Source organism: Drosophila persimilis, unplaced genomic scaffold (assembly GCF_003286085.1).
Source record: "Drosophila persimilis strain 14011-0111.01,24,50 unplaced genomic scaffold, DperRS2 tig00000002-arrow-pilon, whole genome shotgun sequence".
In the NCBI taxonomy this organism is placed as follows: Eukaryota; Metazoa; Arthropoda; class Insecta; order Diptera; family Drosophilidae; genus Drosophila; species Drosophila persimilis.
The window spans coordinates 13,444,681-13,464,510 of record NW_020825289.1 but is presented as its reverse complement, the minus strand read 5'-3'; the positions used below and the strand labels follow the sequence as shown (position 1 = coordinate 13,464,510).

At 43.4% G+C, this 19,830-nt stretch overlaps 1 protein-coding gene across 8 annotated transcripts in view; it reads left to right on the top strand.

Moving 5' to 3' along the window:
• Positions 1 to 19,830, top strand: part of LOC6592786 (myocyte-specific enhancer factor 2) — a 45,629-nt gene that overhangs the window by 2,845 nt on the left and 22,954 nt on the right. For all 8 annotated transcript variants that reach the window (XM_026984934.1, XM_026984933.1, XM_026984928.1 and 5 more), the window contains exon 2: positions 18,314 to 18,593. The gene's annotated coding sequence lies outside the window, so the exon portion shown is untranslated. The remainder of the gene's footprint in view (positions 1 to 18,313; positions 18,594 to 19,830) is intronic.

Below are 19,830 nucleotides of genomic sequence, written 5' to 3'. Positions count from 1 at the left end.
ATGAATGCCAGCTGATCTGGCAGCTGACATAAAGAGAAAGAGAGAGAGAGAGTAGATGAGGATAGGAGAACAAACAAACAAATTTGTTAGACTAACTGTCGGAACGGCATTTAAGGCGAGCATTCCGTACGGTGGAGGGGGGGAAGAGATAAGGATAGGGGTACGGGTTATATCAATATCTGCGCCGCACTTTACACATGCGTCACACACACACGCACACACACACACACATGGGTGGAGAGCAAGAAATTCAATAATAAAAAGCAGAATATGATAATCAAGCTTTGAAAGAGGAAGAAAAAAATCCACCTCATCACACTGTTTATCAAAGAGAGAAAAAGAGAGCCGGAGAGCGGGAGAGCGGGAGAGCTGGTGAGCGGGATAGTACACTTATGTGACACACAGACACAAAAAATTGAATTGAGTTAGGAACAGGTCAACCCCCCCCCGCCACCACTTCCATCCTCCAACACAGCTGGACACTTGTTGATGAGAGAGAAACAGAGAGAGAGGGAGAGCGGCAAATAAAGCTAAGAGAGAATGGAACTCACCACACTGGTGGGGGCATCGATTGTGTTGTGCTGTGCGAGACAGAGAGGGAGAGGTGAAGCTCCTTCGTTTGGCTCTTCCTTTGACGTGCGCTCTTCCCTCGACACCCCCCCCTCCCCTTGCCCATTGTCGCTGCCTGCCCTGTTGTAAAACTTATCAAGGTCGTTGCTTGCCTTGGCGTTTTTGCTGTTTGCTTTTTTTTTTTCGCTGTTGTAAGCGGGTTTTTCTGCCCCCAACCATCGCTCTCAGCAGCAGGGCCAGGCCGCCTGGCCGCCTGCCCATCATCATCATCATCCTTTTTGGCTCCAAGTAGGGAAGAGAACAAAAATTCTTTTGCTTTTATGTTATTGGGTTTCTCCATGCTCTCTGCTGTTTCGCATGCCTTTGCCCTGTTGTTGCTATTCGGCCGCCCGTCCGGCTTTTCCTCCTTCTTCGGCTCCTGGTGCTGCCTTGTTGTATTTTCTCCCTCCGTCTGCTGCCTGTGTTTATACTCTTTTTGGGGGCAATAGGACTTTGAGCAGATATTTGTAATGATTGATCTTGAAATAATCCCTCCAGTTCATAGTTTATCGGAAACAGGTTCAAACCCCTATATCATGCATTTTCAATGGTTATAGAAATATTTAACTCTGCCTTAATATTCAAAGGGAAAGGGTGTCAATAGCTTCGGCTCTCGTGGCCTGCGTTTCCTTCTTGTGTTTCAAGTGTCGCCCTCTCTTCGGAGGGTAAATTTTTTTCCCATTTGTTGTTGTTGGTGCTTAATTTACTTCGTTTACCTTGTCCCAAACGTTTATATTGCGCGTGCCCCTGATCCTTGGGTTTTCCCTCCAACTTTTCGCCCCCGAGCCCCACAACCCACACCCACTAGTATTTGCCCAATGTAAACAGCTTGAAATGCCACTGGAACCCAACTAAATTGTTTGAAATTATGCTCGCTCTCTGAGCTCACTCTCGCAAAAGATGCCGCGGGGATTTCCTGGGGGAGGGAATTCCTTGTAGATTTTATGGGAAGTTATGAGGAGGAAATTACTTTGAACGGTGCAAAATGGCAAAGAAGTAGAATTTGATCTATGAATTTTGTTACCCATTTTTGCATTTTTTTTTGGTTACTTTTTTTACTAGCTAGATCTTTGTATAGGTGTGTTGGAGAACACGGTTCCGTATCGTATCTCCATCGTCATCTTATACACGTGCAATTACGATCGCTTCTGTCTTGCGGATCCCCCAACAAGTTCCACGAACAGAGTTCCTGGCATACCAAGGAGTACCTGCAATACCTGTTCTACAGCCGCATAACTAGTGCACCAGTAGCAGTGGCTGTGGCTGTGGCAGTGGCAGTGGCAGTGGCAGTGGCATCCTCTGATAACTAGATTCCAACAGATTATTTGGTCCACAGTGTCGTATACGTCATATCTTGAGAGCTGCCACCGCCTCTATATACATACATACATATGTACGTATGTATATCCCTCTTTCTCTCTGCCTCTGCCTCTCTTGATTCCGCACTCCACTTAATGCACTCCAATGCCCCCCTTCCCCGCACTGTACCTGAGCGCTTTAATGCTACCTGGCCTGCCTTTTGCCTATTTTTAGCCATTTCTAATGAGCGGTGTCTATTTTTGGACCACAATTTTTGCTGGTCGTGTTGGTGTTGCGGCTTTCGCCTCGTTTTGGTTTCGTTTTTCATCGCCGCAGAGGACGGCCTCTGTCCAGTGGATAGACGGACGGGAGGACGGACGGACGATCCGCTGGAGAGTGGGAGCGCGGAGAGACCTGTCCAAAGCGGTGGCCACTCGATTGCCGATCTTTAAGCTTTGGTCTCTGCCTCGATGATGGGGCCTCTATGGCTTGTCTACAGTTTTTTCTCTACTTCAGCTTATTCTTTTTTTTTTCTTCTTCTTTGTTTGTCTTCTTTTTGCAAGATCATTATCATCGTTGGGCATTGCAGTTTCGTTTTGAGTGTGGACGGGGCAGGGGCAGTGGCAGGGGGAGGGGGATAGGGAGTGGAACCTGGCGTAATGCAAAAAAAGGGGGACTGGACTGTGGAACTGTTTTTGGCCATCGTCTGGTAATTGTCTTTTGATGGCATTGATCACTTCAGACAGACAGGGTCTAGTTGAACGGGTTTTTATTAAGCGACTGTCAGACTTGAGGCTTGATTAGGGTAGGGTATGGCTAGAAGACGAGAAGATAGGTTAGGAACTAAGATGTGGGATATCTCTGGGATATCTATTCGCGTTTGGTTAATGGTTTATTAAGAAATAATCTTGTGCCTTGCCTTTTAGGGAAGAACCTTTTAGAAGAAGAACCAAACTCCATTTTATGTATGATTTATAGTATTTTGCATGCCCATCCCTCCACTCCCTTGTGTTCCATGTTAGAGCATTTGCTATTCTACAATTCATTGCAAAATTTCCTCTAAATTTTAAAACTCGAAAAACACACAAAAAATACTTCATTTGTTCCACTTGTGGCACTGCTGTTGAGTGCCAAAAATCGCCAACATCATAATGTTTGATGACTGTGAAAGTTTCCAAATGTCCAAATGGTTCATTAAGCCGCTTAAATGTGCCTGTCCCGTCCGTGTGTGCTCGGAGTGGAGGTGTGTGCGTTAACCCTCTTTCTGGCCAAATCATTAGAATTTGAGCAACGGGAAATGGTTGAAACTTAAACGCAAAGGTATACATTCATTTAGTTAATGATTGCAGGATGAACCGCACATTTTACACCGAAAATTACCATTGAAATACATAAGTAAAGTGTGTCTTGTATCGGTATCTCTATCGATGGAAGTGCCACCGCATTTGACCATCGAATAATAACTGGTGCTCAACCTTCGTGCCTTAAAATAGATGGAATTAATATAGCGGAATAGTTAGGGACCAAAATAAAATATAGAGAGCTACTGGGTTGTTGGCACGGGCACGGAGTCAAAGATTATCTAAATGATAGGTCATCCATAAGTGCTTGAGAGCCCCAGCATATGGATGGATATGAACGAATGAACGAATGGAACTGACAAAAAGTATTTTTTCTGTGGAAGGATACAAAGGTACAAAGAGGAGTGATAGGGAGGGTTTAAGGGTTGGAGCTAGCGCTTTTAATGACATTTAATGACAATGACCCTTAGACCGTTAGCCGTTTAATTGACGTGGGAATTGACCTTCTTTTTGTTTTTATGAACCTTAGTGTTTCCCCATTTCAGGGACGGGACAGTTCTGGGTGGTTTTTAGGGACCTTTTAGGTGCTGGCTCCAATATATGTAGTTTCCAAATTTGATCAGAATTAATTTTCGAAAAAACTTCCTGAGTGATTGAAACCAATGGACTTCCTTTTAATGGCTTTTACGCTTTGTTCTCGATGATGAGGCCAATTTCTTGTGATTTCCTTGGCTTTTTTCAACCTTTTCTTCAACTTTTTTCCTTTGGCATTGAGCAAAAACATCTGTGAAATGGCTTTGTACCCTTCGATTAAATTAAAAACAAAGCCTAACAAACTTTGAATCATCTTAAGTATTTAGTTTTAGGTAAAATGCAAATGAACAATGGAATAATTGGGGGTAGAGCTGATGCGTAGAAAGCGAAAACATTCTGTGTTGAGGCGAGAGTTGCCTTTTAAGGAACCGACCGACCGATCGATCGATTGGAGGAGCCACTCGATCAAAATCACACAAATTTACAATTCATCTTTGTACTTGGAAAAGTGTTTTTGTTTTTTTTCCTCATATGTTTTTGGTTAGTTTCTAGTACGCTTTGTACACGATTCTCTTCTCATTTTTGTTCAGGTGTTTGTCTAGCAAAAAAAAAAAAAAAAATTAAATAAATAAATATTTATCTTGGTTCTCCTCTATAATGATGGATTTTTTTTTCTCTCCTTTGCTATGAATTTATAATCAAATATTAATAAATATAAATAAATAAATAACAATGAAGCTGTGCGGAGTATTACCTTGAGATCATTAGCGATTCGATGAGGTTGCTTGCCAAAGAGAGAAGGGAAGGTAAGGGAAGGGAAGGGGCATGCCACGTCACCGTCTGGTTGTCTTTTCAAATCGTTTGGCAAATCACCAAAACTCTCAACGAAACCCAGAGACCCGCGCGACTTGATTTAATTGCTTTCATTGGGTTAACCATTATAAATGAATGCGAGGAATGCTCTAGCTCTGAGTCTGCTCGTTTTTTGCCCTAATTGTCTACCAGATAATATTAAAGATAGCAAACTTCCTAAAAAGATAACACTATTTTTAGTTCATTTCACTCTGTTGTGGTTATTTTTGTTCATCTGAATCCGCACTCATTATGTTTTCCATATCTATCTTGTATATTTTTCATGCCGAGTGATCTTCACTGTCTTGACGTCATTGTTGGAGTTCGTACATTTCAGCAAACTTCTTTTATTCTCCACGCAGAAACAGCCGATGAGGTGAGCGATGAGTGGTGGCTCCAGTGAACAAAGCAAACACTTCTATTTGAAGAGTGGCAGCGTAAGGTCTAGGTAATGGTGATACCCTGTGGGCGAAATATCATCCTGCTCAACGGTAACCTGTTGTAAAATATGGATAAAGATACGTAGATACATAATATCACAATTTCCTCAGCACCATACGCAATCGTTAGTGGCGAATGGTCTCTTTTCGTTTCATTCGAAATGTGGCCATTCGCTTATTGGGAATTTAGACAGGAAAATTCCCCCTGCAACCCTTAAATTTCAATGCCACAGGGTATTTAATGCGTACATCATTTGATGAATTTCTTCCTATTGACAGCATCCCAATTTCAATTCCAATCAGAAGGCATTATTTAAAGACAAGAAGATGGGAAGGGAAACAAACAAAATTCTTTGCTTTGACAGCGCTTTCAAGCTCTGACAATTTCTGCTCATGATTAAGGTGTCAATTGTGCGATAGAGACAGAGAGAGAGGGAGAGAGAGCGAGTGCGGAGGAAGAGACACAAGCAGAAGAGCGGTAAACACAGTTAAGCTGACATCAAAATCACATAAGAAATGAGTTTTTAAACAACAGGCACACAGCAGTAGCGCCCAGGCAAGCAGTACAAAAAAATGGCAATAAAATGAAATAAAACAAAGCACACAAAAAAAAAAATGGTTACGCACAAGTCCCCGCCACCACACAACCCCTCCTCCCGCCAAAAGAAGTGTGAAAAGATAGAGAGCGGAGAATGATAAAGCAGCTAAGCAAATAAATCAATAATGAAAATATTAGAGGCGACAGGTTCACAAAAAAAATGTATGTATGTTTCATATGATTTGTGGCCCAACTACATATCTCTCTCTCTCGCTCTCTTTCTCCCTCTCTCCTTCGCTGTCTAAGAAGCAAAACAAGAACGAACAAGAGCGGACACGAGCGAGCGGACGGTTAACCGGTTCTCAAGAGATTTCACGCGTGAATCGTTAAACGTCAATTAATGTTAAATGCGTTGTGTTGTCCGCAAAAAGATCTCCCAAATGTTTTCCGGCTCATCCCTGCCCTCCCTCCCGCCACCCACAGTGTATGCCACCGCCAAGAGCTTGGAGTGCGCGGCGGCGCACGTGAAAAAGATGGTTCCCCTCCCCGACCCCTCAACAAATCTGCGCATGCTCACCCGCGCTCTCCTCTCTGCCCCTCACCGATCGCTGCTAACAAATTAACTGTTAACAAATCGTGCACACGCTGATGTCATATGGTGGAAGCTTTATCTCTCCCTCTCTCTCTCTCTCTATGTGCTTTGACTGCTGCTCTCCCTCGGCTCTTATCGATTGTTGCTGTTGTCGGAATGTGATGTCATTATGCAGCGCTGTAGACTCTGCTCTCTTTGGATCTCTCTCATGCTCACTCTTGCGCTCTGCCTCTCTGCGGCTTAATTCCAATTGGATTCTTTGCGGTTCAAAGCTGGATACAATTTGTTTGTTCTGCTTTGAAGGCGGCACTGTGGAGCCTCAGTAAAAAGCACACATGGCAGAACTTTAAGTATGAAATTGCATTTAACGAGTGATTACTGTGTTTGGCTGAGTACCACTTAATCTCTTTCAATAAATACTAATTTACTGCATTCAGAGTTTACACGTGACTTACACCCCCCCTACACCCCCACACCACACTTATGTATGTATATGTAAATACATAAATATATGCCTATGTACATGTGTGTACTGTTTTGCTTCTAGTCGTTGTTTGCTTTCTCCTTCGCATTCTCCTATTGACTTTTCATATTACGCATGCGACGTGCCTGATGACAAAACAACAATCGTGAAGTTTTGTAATGCAAATAGTAGTGGGGCTCCTACAATCCTAATAGGAATAATCTACATCTGTTTGATACACTCGTGGATTGAGTAAGAGAGTTTCATAATTACTTGGGGCGGTGGGCTGGTGGGGTGGTGGAAAAAGGAAACTCCCCAGCCTGATGGAAGCTAGAGGCTAGAGGGTTTTCGTGTTGCATGACGCACACACAACAGGGGCAGGCAAACAGACGGCAATGGGTTCTGTTCCCAATGCAATATCTTGCTGTTAAGCAACCAATAAACCTACAAACATACACACACACATAGTTCTAACTGTTGTCCCCCTATTCTAGTTGTCCTTACATAATTTACACCCTCCTCTAGCCCCCTCTTCATTGTGCAATCTTCTTGAGGTTGTAAAATGCATAAACAAATTAAACAAACCAAAAAAACAGCGGCGGTCAAACAGAAAAGCGGTCAAAACAATTGTGTCACCGAATTAGTTGAGTTTTCTCTTTGGTGCCATAATTGGCTCTTAGTTTTCTTCTCTTTTTTCCTTTACCTCCTTCTGCTGGGGAGGACTATTTCCTAAATAGTTCCTAATGGTTCGAAATTAAACAGTTTGTGACGTCCAAAGTGTTTGCTTTTTACCTCTTCGTCTCTCGTTATTCGCATGCAAGAGGTGGTAAATGGTAAATGTTTTTTGTTGTTGTGTTGTAGATTCAAGGACAACCGGCGGTGGCAGACATTGCATTGAACTTGAACGGGGGTTGAAAGTCGCTTCGCTCACTGGCTGAGCATTTGGGGGGCGTGTTCTCTGGACGTGACTTTGCCTGTGCGTGCACTCTCACGCTCATTCTAATTAACACTTTCACTCACGGTGCAGTGCTTTCACTCAGATGCGTGCCAGCAGTGCAGTGGAATTTTGAGCACAATCAGAGCACTCGACAGCCTCGAGCCGCCTTTGGGGTATGCAATCTGATTTGCATTTCGCTCACACACCATCTCCCCCTCTCCCTCTCCTCCTCCCCCTTCCCCTCCCTCTCCCTCTCCCACTGCAATGCTGCATTGGAGGTGTTGTTTCTGTTTCTGTTTCTGTTGGTGTGTGGGGTGTGTGTGTAATGTACAAATTAATTCAATATTCAAATATTGCACTTGTTTGGCTGTTTTCCCCTTTAGCTCCTGCCAAATGGCGGCTGACGTCACGAGGACCGAGGAGCAGCAGAGGAGTAGGCGTCTGCAGTAGGAGGTGTGTGCGCGTGTGGGTATATGTGGAGGCCACTTTCAACTTTAAACTTTTCTGCTATATTTAGCACACTGCTAAAAAAAGAATCCGAGCAAATGGAAGAAATGAGATTTTATTAAAAAGTCGATTTTTATTCAACAAAAAAGTGCTGCATACTTTGTGGCGCCCGCTTTGAAGAGAGCACAAGAGCGGAGTGGTGGGTGTCGAAAAGTGTGGGGTAGAGGGGCCACTTATCAAGAAAAAGAGACACCGCACAGACCCATTTCCTGTGACATTTTGCACTGAAACCACAAGTGAAACTCGAAATCGCAGCTTGTAAACTCATTACGAATGCAGGAGGGCACTTTGACTGCATTTCCTCCCCCCACCGAACCCCCTTCTATAATTGTCTCTCTTTCTATTGCTTGTGCTGTTTTATGGTAGCCTTGAAAAGGGAAGAAAAACCTTCTTGGAATTTATGGTGGATTTTGTAGTGTAAAGGATAGAAAGAAGAAGAAAGAAAGAAAATGAGAAATGGAGAAATGATTTATCCCCCATTGTAAAAAGGTACGAATACCTCATAAAAGAAAAGTTTTTTGTGGGAAAAACTAGGTGGCCTCTAAGGAGCCGATCGAAAATCGTATAGTCGATATCTAATATCGATAGCTGATATCGGAAGACTGGGCAATGGATTCGCAAGACTTTCCTATTCGATTTTCGCCTTTGTTTTACTTGGTGTTTCTTTTATTTCGAATATTTAAACATTTGTGCCCCCCTTTTCTGCCGCTTGTATTTGTATTGGAGTGATGCGATTGGGCAGCCCTAAATGCAATATGCAAAAGGCATAAAATGCATGCCCATCGCTCCTTCAGCCAATGGGGCGACCCACTTATCAGCCTGGTCTCTGACAACAGGAACTACGGGGGAGGAGCCCCACTACTCCCCCCCCCCCACACACTGGTTAATGTGCCTGCGACGATTGGGATCTTGGGGTGCGTTAAGACCACACTTTTGAGCAGATTGCCACAGGCTTAGTGCTATGTACACAGGTCCATGGCTCCTTCAGCCAATAGGGTGATACATCCATCAGCAAGGATGGATAGGCCTGTCGTTGGCAAAAAATCTGACCGAAAATCAGTTTCCCACCGGAGCTCGAAGTGACAAGATGTGCAACTGGCCAATACCAAAACCTGGCCAAGTCCAATTAATCGCCAAACCCAAAAATATGTCCAGACATTTGGTATAAATCATTGTAATTAACAGTAGTGCCGATGAGCCTTTTAATGAACGTTTAGAGAGCAGGTTAAACGGAAGGGGACACCTTTTGCACTGGACGAGTGAATAAGTGTGGAAAACTACGTGAGTGTCAGTAGGCTGCCTCCTTGTCTGATAGGTACTGCCGGTTTTGGGCAAAAGTATCATATCACTCATTATTCAACGCATTTTTACTTCGGGGAAGGCAAAATGCGTAGAAAAGTGGGTGACAGGATAATGTTGGATCGAACCGGGCAAGACATACATAGACGAGCGGACAGCTTACTGAAACTTGCGTATTTCTCCACACTTGTTGACTCTTCCACTGCAAAGGGTAGCCGTTATTCGTTTAACTTGCGCTTTGGATGTACATTAAAAGGTGCCATTGGTACTCCTTTTGATTATTCTGGTATATGCCATGTTTTCTGTCTTATTTTTGGGCTAGGCCTTTGATTCGACTCGGCTAGCTGGGTATTGGCCAGTGGCACGTCTTGGTGCCTTGAATCTGTTTGGAAACTCACGTCCTGTCAGAGTTTGGCGGCAGACGCAGGCCCCTCAATCGCTGCAGAGGTGGATCAGTGGTGAAGCAGTGGTGGAGCTTCTGCCCTAAAGGATATACATTTCACGGCTACCCAAAACACCGGACTTCAAATCCTTCAATACTACAACCATCGTCCTATCGTCCTCCATCCAGCGTCTTTAAACCTAATCGAAAAATACACACTACTCAAATAATTCTAATCAATATGAAGTTAATCAATCAATCAATACCTATGTAAACTTATTAATATCAATATACGCTACATTGAATAAAAATGTATTCCATCAAAAGAGTATCTCCAGCTTTAGACTCGTTTTTGTATACCCGATACTCAAAATGAGTATTGGGGTATATTAGATTTGTGGTGAAAATGGATGTGTGTAACGTCCAGAAGGAATCGTTTTCGACCCCATAAAGTATACATATTCTTGATCAGCATAAATAGCCGAGTCGATTGAGCCTTGTCTGTCTGTCCGTCTGTCCGTCCGTCCGTCCTTCCGTCTGTCCGTCTGTCCGTCCGTCCGTCCTTCCGTCTGTCCGTCCCTATCAGCGCCTAGTGCTCAAAGACTATAAGAGCTAGAGCAACGATGTTTTGGATCCAGACTTCTGTGATATGTCACTGCTACAAGTATATTTTAAAACTTTGCCCCGCCTCCTTCCGCCCCCACAAAGGGCGAAAATCTGTGGCATCCACAAATTCAAAGATACGAGAAAACTGAAAACGCAGAATCGTAGAGGATGACTATATGTTTTAGAGTGTAAAATCTAACCCAGATCGCATAATTATTATAGCCAGAATCAAGAAAACAATCTCATTCTTTCTCGCTCTTTCTCTTGCAAAATATGAGTTCAAGGATCTCAGAACCTATAAGAGCTAGCGTAACCAAATTTGGTAACCACACTCCTGTGATATCGGACCTTGACCGTTTTGTGTCAAAATTTCGCCACACCCCCTTCCGTCCCCGCAAAGGACGAAAACCTGGAGCATCCACAAATCTCACAGACTATTAAGGCTAGAGTAACCAAATTTGGTGTCCACACTCCTGTTAGATCTCACTATAAAACGTATATCTCAAAATTTCGCGCCCGACGTCATGCTCAGACTGATTTTCTGTCTCTCTCGCACGCTCTCTTTGTCGTGTCGTTTAATATTCGCGTCGACTATCGGAGGAGAGCCATACTGACTTAGTATCGGGTATAAATGTAGAGTTGCGGTGTCCGCAGCAACTCACAACGTTCCCCCTCGTTCTTTTTAGTTTTTGCGGAGGAGTTTTTGCCGAGGAGTTTTGCGGAGGAGTTTCTGCGGCCTGTTCCTCGCCCGTCCACTTGATTTAACAATTAATTTGCAAACCGCAACTGCAACTGCAACTGGAACCGAAAGTGGCAAAAGGCAAAAGGCAAATGGAAAATGCAAACCACAAAGAAAACCAAAGTCAAAGTCAGTGTTTTGCAAGGCAATTGTCAGGGCCAGCAGTGGTTGAAGGCAAAGGCGAGGCCCTTACCACATTTTCTCATATCCGTGCACCGTTCCCATACCGATTGCCACTCAAGGACATTTGGTATGTGTCAAATGGTGTAGCCACCATCGAGCCATCCGCCTTCCACCTTCCGTCCAATCTTTGGCTGGGCAAAAACTGGCCAAAACGAAAGTGACGTTCGGCTTCCAGTCACGTTTCTGATTCGATCTGTGGACTATGGTCTATTGTGGTCTATGTGGCTCTCTCCTTGGGGGCAGAACACTGTGCGGGGAGGGCTGGGCAATAACTGCATTTGCATACAAAGTTATTGCTGTTTTCAGACAGTCGCAGTGGCAGTGGCAGTGGCAGTTGCAGGTTCCCTTCTTCGTCTGACTGTCGCAGCGGAAATGCCAATGCTCGTTCTCGTTCTCCTTCTCTCTCTCTCTCTCTCTCTCTCTGTCCCTCTCCCTCCCTCTCTATTTCTGTGGATTGATTGACGCCGCACGCAGTTTGAATATTTGATGTCCTGGAAACGGCAAATAAATTGGTTTTATCTAACCAAAACACACACCACAAAAACATTTCTACTAATGTCTCATTCCCTGACTTTCGATACTCTCTCTGTCTCTGTAGAAAAGGCTGTACATTCACATTAGTGGATTATTGTGAAAATTTCGCTCATTTGTAATATATTTTTAGTGATGAAACATGTGATACGATAGTATTTCATCGACAGTTATCGATTGGTCTCCATTCGCTTATGGGAACGTCTTTCGCATCATCCATTAGGATTAGGGTATTCAAATGTCGATGGACTTGACTTGCACTTCTTTTATCTCATATATATAGCCATAAAACTAAATTACAAAAAATTCATTGGTTCCATTGTGTGCGATTTTCACGCTTCAATTTTCAATCTTCAATCTTCATAAATGGGCAAAAAAATAAAAGAAGAACACAGACTGGAAAATGTAGGCAAAATGCAGGGAAAAGGAAGGCAAACAAACACAAATTCGATGGGTGCCAAGCACCTGATGGCACACAGCATAGGAATCCGAATCGGAATCGGAAGCGGAAGCGGAATCGGGTTGCCTATTCAAAAATATGTATAGCATATATATAGAAGGTGTATTATCTGCATATATATTTACGTTTTTCTGTGTGTTTTTTGTGTGCTCCGTTTTGACAGGCAATGTAAGTTATTGGTTTTTAATGCGACTCTCGTGCTATGCTATGCTATCGAATAGGGGCTGGGGATGAGCTGGCGATAGGCGGCTCATCAATAACAATGATACGGAGAGTGCTGCCTGGTTCTCTGGGAGTGTTGTGTGTGCCGAATAAGCCATCAAATGTCTGTCGATTATGCAAATATGCAAATTACACGTGAATAAAATGAAATATTGATTGAATTATGTATTCTCTAATTTCAAATAAAATGAAAAGTAGCCAAAAATTAAAGTTATTTTGCAATGGATGGCAGATAGCGATTTGTGGCATGTGGAGACCCCTTTTCTGTTCCAGGGAACACTTTTCTATTTAAGGGAACCCTCTACTCGCTTTTCAGCAATTCGAAACTGCTGGAAAAACAGAAGAACACTCTCTAAAATGGCAGGATACAAAATTACTCACTACTGGCACTATTTATTCTGTTCCCTTTATTTCCATCTCCTGTTGAGCTATCTGTAACCCCTTAATATTAATTTAAACTCATATTTAATCGAAAATTCGTCGTAATCCAATTGGAAAATAATTATGGTCTTGTATTGGTGGCTATTTGCTAATTCATCGATTTGATAAGGACACTTGACGGTAGTCAAGGAGCGTGTATCCACTGATGGGTGCGATAATGGGGGGTGGGGAGGGTGGCGGATGGATAGAGTGCGCAGGTAAGGACCTTTTAGGTCATGTCTGATATTGTTAATGCTCTCGCAACAATGCCTTCCAGTTCAATAGGGCGCACCGAGAGCCATTCTGTTCGTATTTAATCATTTAACGCCTCATTAATTCATCATTTTCAATCAAATTTTACGCTTATACGAGCTCCTTACACATTCTGCAGCCGCAGCCCCCTCCCGACAGTAAACGCAGGCCACACAGGCCCAGGTGTGTGTGTGTGTGTGTATCTCTGTGGAAGTAGTGTGTCAAGGTATTGGGGTACCACCTCGCTGACTAGGAACTCGCTTCATTGGCCACAGTAATGGCAGCCAGCCGCTTCCTGGCATTCCCGATTTTCCTGGCCAGAGGAGATGGTTCCGAGTAATAAAAGTGTTCTCTGAATAAACGAGTGTTCCCACGAATAGAAGAGTATTTTCCTGAATGGCAAAAGTGTTCCCACGATTAGAAGCGCATTTCCCTGAGTAAGAGCGTTGCCAGGAATAGAAGAGGCTTCGTCTGAGGCATGTTTTCGATCCTCTCCAATTGCTTTGGTTATTCCACTAAACGGGTAATCTCCACCTTTGAATCCCTTCAAAGGTCTCCCATCAAAAAGTGTGGCCTACTTGAGGGCGAACACAGAGTGACTGCGGCTGGCTTCGACACGTGACACAAATAATATAAATACAATGTGGTTTATATAAGAAGAAAAAAAGCGGGTTCTTTCTTCCGGCAGGCCTAAATTGCGTAAAATTCCAAGAACAATTATGCGAATGTACGCAAATGGATGATGGAAATAGATTTTTGGCCACCCTCCTTGGGATATGTGATTTGGAAAAGGTTACCAGCAAAACGGGAGACCCGTGGAGGTTGCAATCTTTTCGTTCTTCTCGAATGCCGAACGGTCTAAGGATTTCCGCAATATCGAGACATTTTGGCAAGAAACGAAACGCATTTCACCGCGTGGGAGAGAGCATTGCTGTTTAAAAATAACTCCTTGTTTTGTGTGGAATTTCCATGGAATGGAATGCACTTTGGTGGAATGAAATGTACAAATATTGATGTTTTCAGTTTCAGTGCTAATTTTAACTGAACTTCCCCTGTCCCCTGTCCCCTCCGCTCCTTGCCCTCCCTTGAGGCGCGTGAAATTAGCGATAATAGTGAGGGATCATAAGCATAAATGTGTATCGTATGTGAATGCATGTATAAATATGTTCTTCGATCTGGCAGGGGTGTGGCATGGGCCGTGGGGGTTGTGTGGGGTGTGCGGCCCTTGGCCGCGAGTTTATAAAAATAAGTGAGAATTTATTTAAAAATCATCGCACTTACATTTCCAATACAGCCCAGCAGCCAGCGGCTGCCCCAAAAACAGATGCTCAGAAGTTTCCTTTCTTTTAGTCGAAGGAGATCGCTAGTCAAAGCAACAACGCAAAAGATACAGCACAAAAGATGCAGAGATGCGGATATACAGAGCAAAGGCAATGGCAAAGGCAAAGGCAAAGGCAAAAGCGGATTCGGAATCGGAGAAGTATATATCAGAAAAGGCGACCGAAAATACTTGTACAATAACAAAAGCGAAAACCACAAACCCAAAAATAATACAATTTTAAAATATATTTCTCAGTGTGCGGGATGGACTGTCGTGTATCTGTATCTGTATCTGTATCTCTGTTTATTTTCCCCATCCCTGTGTGTGTGTGTGCATCTGTGTTTCGATTTATTTTCGAGCGATCGGTCAGAATTAAGAATTAAGAATTAAGAGGTTTATTAGCGGATCGCATCGCTTCGCCTCAGTCGTCGGGCAATCACATGCGACGCATCGCATGTCCATCGAGGAGTCCCCGCGTTAATTATTGCCATCACTATTGGCACATCGACCCACCTCTAAGTATGCCTATCGATGCTCCGATCAGTGTTCGTGTGTGTGTGTGTGAGATTGTGATTGAAGTGATTGGAGAGATAAAAATGTTAACAAATATATCGATTGATAACATAACCAATCGATGAATGGAAATCGATTGGAATGGTACACAATCAAAGATGATTGATTCTGTGTGGATTTTGTGAATTCATATCATATTAAAATTGCTTTAGTCTGGATTTTACCATTTAAACGCCACGCCTTATGCTCGGGTGCGCTTCATATGATCCCCGTATAATCTGATTAGCTTCCCTTAGCCTTGGTCCTCTTCTTCTGGCAAAAAACAACATTAAATGGCCAACTTCTCTGGCTCTCTGCCTCGCAAAGTGCAAAAAGCCGCAAGAAATCCTTTGTGCACACACACAAACAGCCCACAGACACATAGATACACCGCCACTCACCGGATTCTATGAAAATGGCATTAAAGTGCTTTGGAAGAGCTCTTTTGGGGCGGGGGGGAGGGGACGCCTAACTCTCGAATGCTCATCAAAAAGAGATTCAGAGATTGGGAATTTGAGTGGCGGGGAATACCCCAGAAGCTGATTTCTGTGGCCTTTCCTTTCAGGGTTTCGGGATGGGATGATTTCTATTTTGGCGTTACCTCAAAATATAAAAATGGCTCAAAACCAAAAATGAAATTGAACAAACAAACAAAACGCGAACTAGATAGAAAAGAAAACGGAAACCGAAACTGAAACAGAAACAGAAACAGATCTCAAAACACCGAACAGATCTGAAAAGATCCGAGCGAAACGGAACAGAGGCAGAAGAAACAAAAAGCGTTTTTTATAGAACATTTATTTATAATTATACATTCTCCTCCTCGTTGTTTTTGTATATGCGATTTTGTTCATCTGCCGCTTCTTCTGCCAGTAAAAGTGAAGTGTAGGAAAGGCTATATACACACACCACACGTTTCTGGTACACAATATTTTTCATTCTCGTTCAATCCTCAATTCAATTCATTTTAATTCAATTCAATCGCCACGCTTCTGCCACTCAAACGGTGGCTTTCGGGAATCGATCGATCCATCAGAAAGTGAAAAAAGTGCAAGTGCTGTGCAGAAAATATCCCTAAAATCCCACAAAATCCATAAAGTGTCCCTGTTGAAGTGCAGTGCAGAAAAGTGCAGTTTTCTCTATCAAAAGTCATTTGAATTTCCAAAAATAAACAGAAAAAACATCTGTTTTTATGTGAGATTTTAAACGAAATAAAAAAAAAACATCAAAAACATCATCCCAGCAACAAAAACAACAGCTATCGTTAGCAACATGTGGCTAAGGAAAGCTTGGCCGCCAGATGTGGACATGTGCAACAGATGGCGCGTTCACGATCACCAGCTTGCCCATACAGCCCACAGAGGGAGCCACCAAGAGAATGTAAGACAAAAGAAAACGATTTTCCCGCCTTGGCATTGGAAAAGTTTATCACTTATCAGCTTATCACCTTATCGGCCTAGGGGCCTAGAAAAACGGTGAAAGCATTTGCCCTAGGGGTAGGATTAAGTTTAAGCACCAGAGGAAGCTCTCCAGTGTGGATAGAGGAGTGTGTAGAGGGTGGGGTATGTCGGAGCTCTCGAAAAATTTACGTTTCTGTTCGGAAATTTAATATGCCGTCTGGGTCTGGCTCTAACTCTGCCTCTGGCTCCCACTTTCCATTCCGATCTAAAAATATTTCTCGTGTCCCCCTTTTTTCCTTTTGCTTTTTTGTGCATAAACGTCTCTTTTTTTCCCATATTCTCTGACTTCATGCCTCCCATTGGGGTATGCCTCAAAATTCTAATCAGCAGAGATCACGTTCTACGCAAAAAGTATACACAAATCGGCCATTTTCCTTTGGTTTTGTAATTACAATTTTCGTAACTTTTTGCTATCAAACGGATTTTCCCCCTTTTTGAGTTTCCAGGGTGTCCAAAGATTCGGTTTTCCCCTAATCATATACATGGGCATATATATCCTACATATATTCACATTTGTTTTGTTTTTCAATTGCAACAAAATGTTGTTTATTTACGCCAAAATTGTAGACGTTGGCCAAAAGCCAACAATAGCCAATACACGAGTGTTGCTAAAACGCGAACAAGTTGAAAACTGCACGAAAAATTAAGAAAATTTTCAACAACAAAATAACAATAACAATAACAGGATTACGAGCCCCAATTACGATTATGTTTTTGGAAATATTTACATTAATAATTAAATAGGAAATTCGGACACAAAACAAGCAAAAAAACAAAAACCAAAAAATAATAAATACATCAGTTATGAGGCACATTGAGGCACATGACGCGTGGGCGTTTAGATATAGGGAATGTTCTGAGATATAGAGACAAAGATGTATGTCATCGATAGAGAGGGGCAGAGGAAGAGAGCAGCCACAGAGGTAGCAGCAGCAGAAAGAGAGGAGAAGAGAGGAGAGGAGGCAAAGAACGTGATTTTGTTTGGGGGCGATGGAAATTTATGAGAGACAACTGCAGGGCGCTTTTCTTCTGCGACTTGAGCATTGAGGAATGGGCAATGCCCTACAGGAGATCTACCTAGAAATTAACCAAAAGCAAGAAAAGTTTTATACCTTCCGGCTCATCCCCTAAGAGAATAACTCTGAGAATGTCTGAGAAATCTCTGCAAAAGTTACCGCATTTTTGTAGAGTCTTGTGTTTTGTGGTGGAGCAGGGTACAAAAGAGGTGGATTTTCTAGGGGGCACACACACGCTCTCCTCTTGTTTAATCTGGATACACACGAGGCAGCCATTCATTTCATTTGGAGGCAACCCCACTGCCATGGCAACAACACAACAAAAGGCAGCACCACAGGCACAGGCAACACACAGACAATACACCAATACGTAGGAAAGCTGATCAAGTCTATGGGATGGGATGGGATGGGATGGGATGGGGGGATGGTTTGGTTGTGGATGTTGCTTGTTGTTCGTTGAAGCATTTCATTAGCCACCCACGCATTTCTACACCCCAGCACACAGAGAAAGAAAAAGAGAGATACAGATACAGAGATACATCCACATTTTCCCCCGCACAACGTCAGTAAGTGCAGAATCCTGCAAGTGACTGTCGTCTTTCCATCCCCGTCTCCGTCCCCCATCCCCACCTTTCTGATGACTTGTTGCATACATCTGTTGGCGAAAGCCTAGGCTCTAAGCAGCGGGGCATGCGACACATGCCACAGGTACACAAATAAATAGATACGCAAATGATTGTGCAATGAGTGATTCCCATCTATCCGCATCTTCCACTCATCGACTGCATTTATTTTCAGTTATACAATCGTGCCACAGTCACGGGACACAGACAGCGACAGCGCCAGCGACACGGGAAAACCTCAGGTGGAAACGACAGACGAGACGCGTCAATTGTCATAATGTGCGTACAATAAAAGGGGGGAAAAACGGAGGAGCGCAACGAGCCGTCTATCTCGTGGATGCAAGGCCCTGGAATGGCCCATCTGTGTAATGTGTAATCTGCGATCGAAAGCGAAGGAAAACTGCAGGCACAGTTGACTGCCGTGCAATCCGCATCCTGCTCATCCTCCCATCCAGGTGATTAGTCTATAAAGCTGTAAACTTTTGAATCTTTCCACAGAATTGGCAGAGCGGAGGAGAAAGGCGGCAAAGGGAGACAGGGTGGGGTTCCACATGGGTGGAAAAGAGGCTGTCAAATGCATGCCACCAGACCCCCGATCCCCCCCGCTGTGTGACCAGCACTCTAAATCTTTTCCACATTTTAAACCTTATTTTTTTTTTTAAAGATTGACATGTATCTCTGTATCTGTATCTGTATCTGTAACTGAAGTTTACAGGACAAAAATCCAAAGACAATGTTGCAGAAAACTAGAAAATTTGTAGCTTTGTTGCGGCTGCTGCGGTTTCTGTACCTCATGGCTGGTGCCTGGGGGAATGGGGGTATGCTTTGGATGGGGATCTCTGATATTTTCACGCTTAATCACTAACAGTACGTCGAGTGTCTGTGTGTGTGTCTGTGTGTGTGTGTGCCTGTGGCATGGCGACAACAAGACATGAAAAAAACATTTTGGCCCAAAGCCAAAAATACTTAAAGCCGCAAATGAAATGACAGAAAACGGACGGACCAAGACGGCGTCGGAGCCAAAAAACAAAAAAGAAAGAAAGAAAACTGCTGCAGAAATGCCAAAGGGGGAAAGCAAGAGGGACGGGAGAGTGCCCGGAGAGGGGAAAACTTCTCTAAATTCTCCTTTATTGCGGCTGTCGAGTACAATAATAGAGCGTAAAGCGAAAGCGAAATCGTCATGGAAATGGAAATGGAAATGCAAGGGACAATGCATATTTTCCAGGCAGGTGCCCAAGGCTTTGAATTTCGTTTAATTAGAAATTCCCTGAATATTCCGCGGAGTACAAGTTCCCAGAAATTTCCACACCCTCTCCCCCGCATTTTCCTCGGCTGCAGCGGGTACTTTTCCTCCTTATTATTAGTAAAACATTGCAATTAGCAGGCAGGAATCAATACCTGAAGTCTTACTATGCTGTACAATGAATGCTTTTGGTCAGTGCACCCATCTCCCCCTTCCCCTAAAGCTTTGCAGCCCCCCCCTCCCCTGATTGTTGTGGGGGAAAATTCCTTGGCGCAAAATGTTCTACGTTAATTGAAAGCCAATGCGAGGGAATGCTATCCGACGAGAGATGCTTATGCCACACGGGATACAACATATAGATACCGATACATACATGTGTGTGTGTGTGTGTGTGTGTGTGTGTGTGTCTGTGTGCGTATGTGTGCGTTTATAGAGCATGGGCTGCTGTT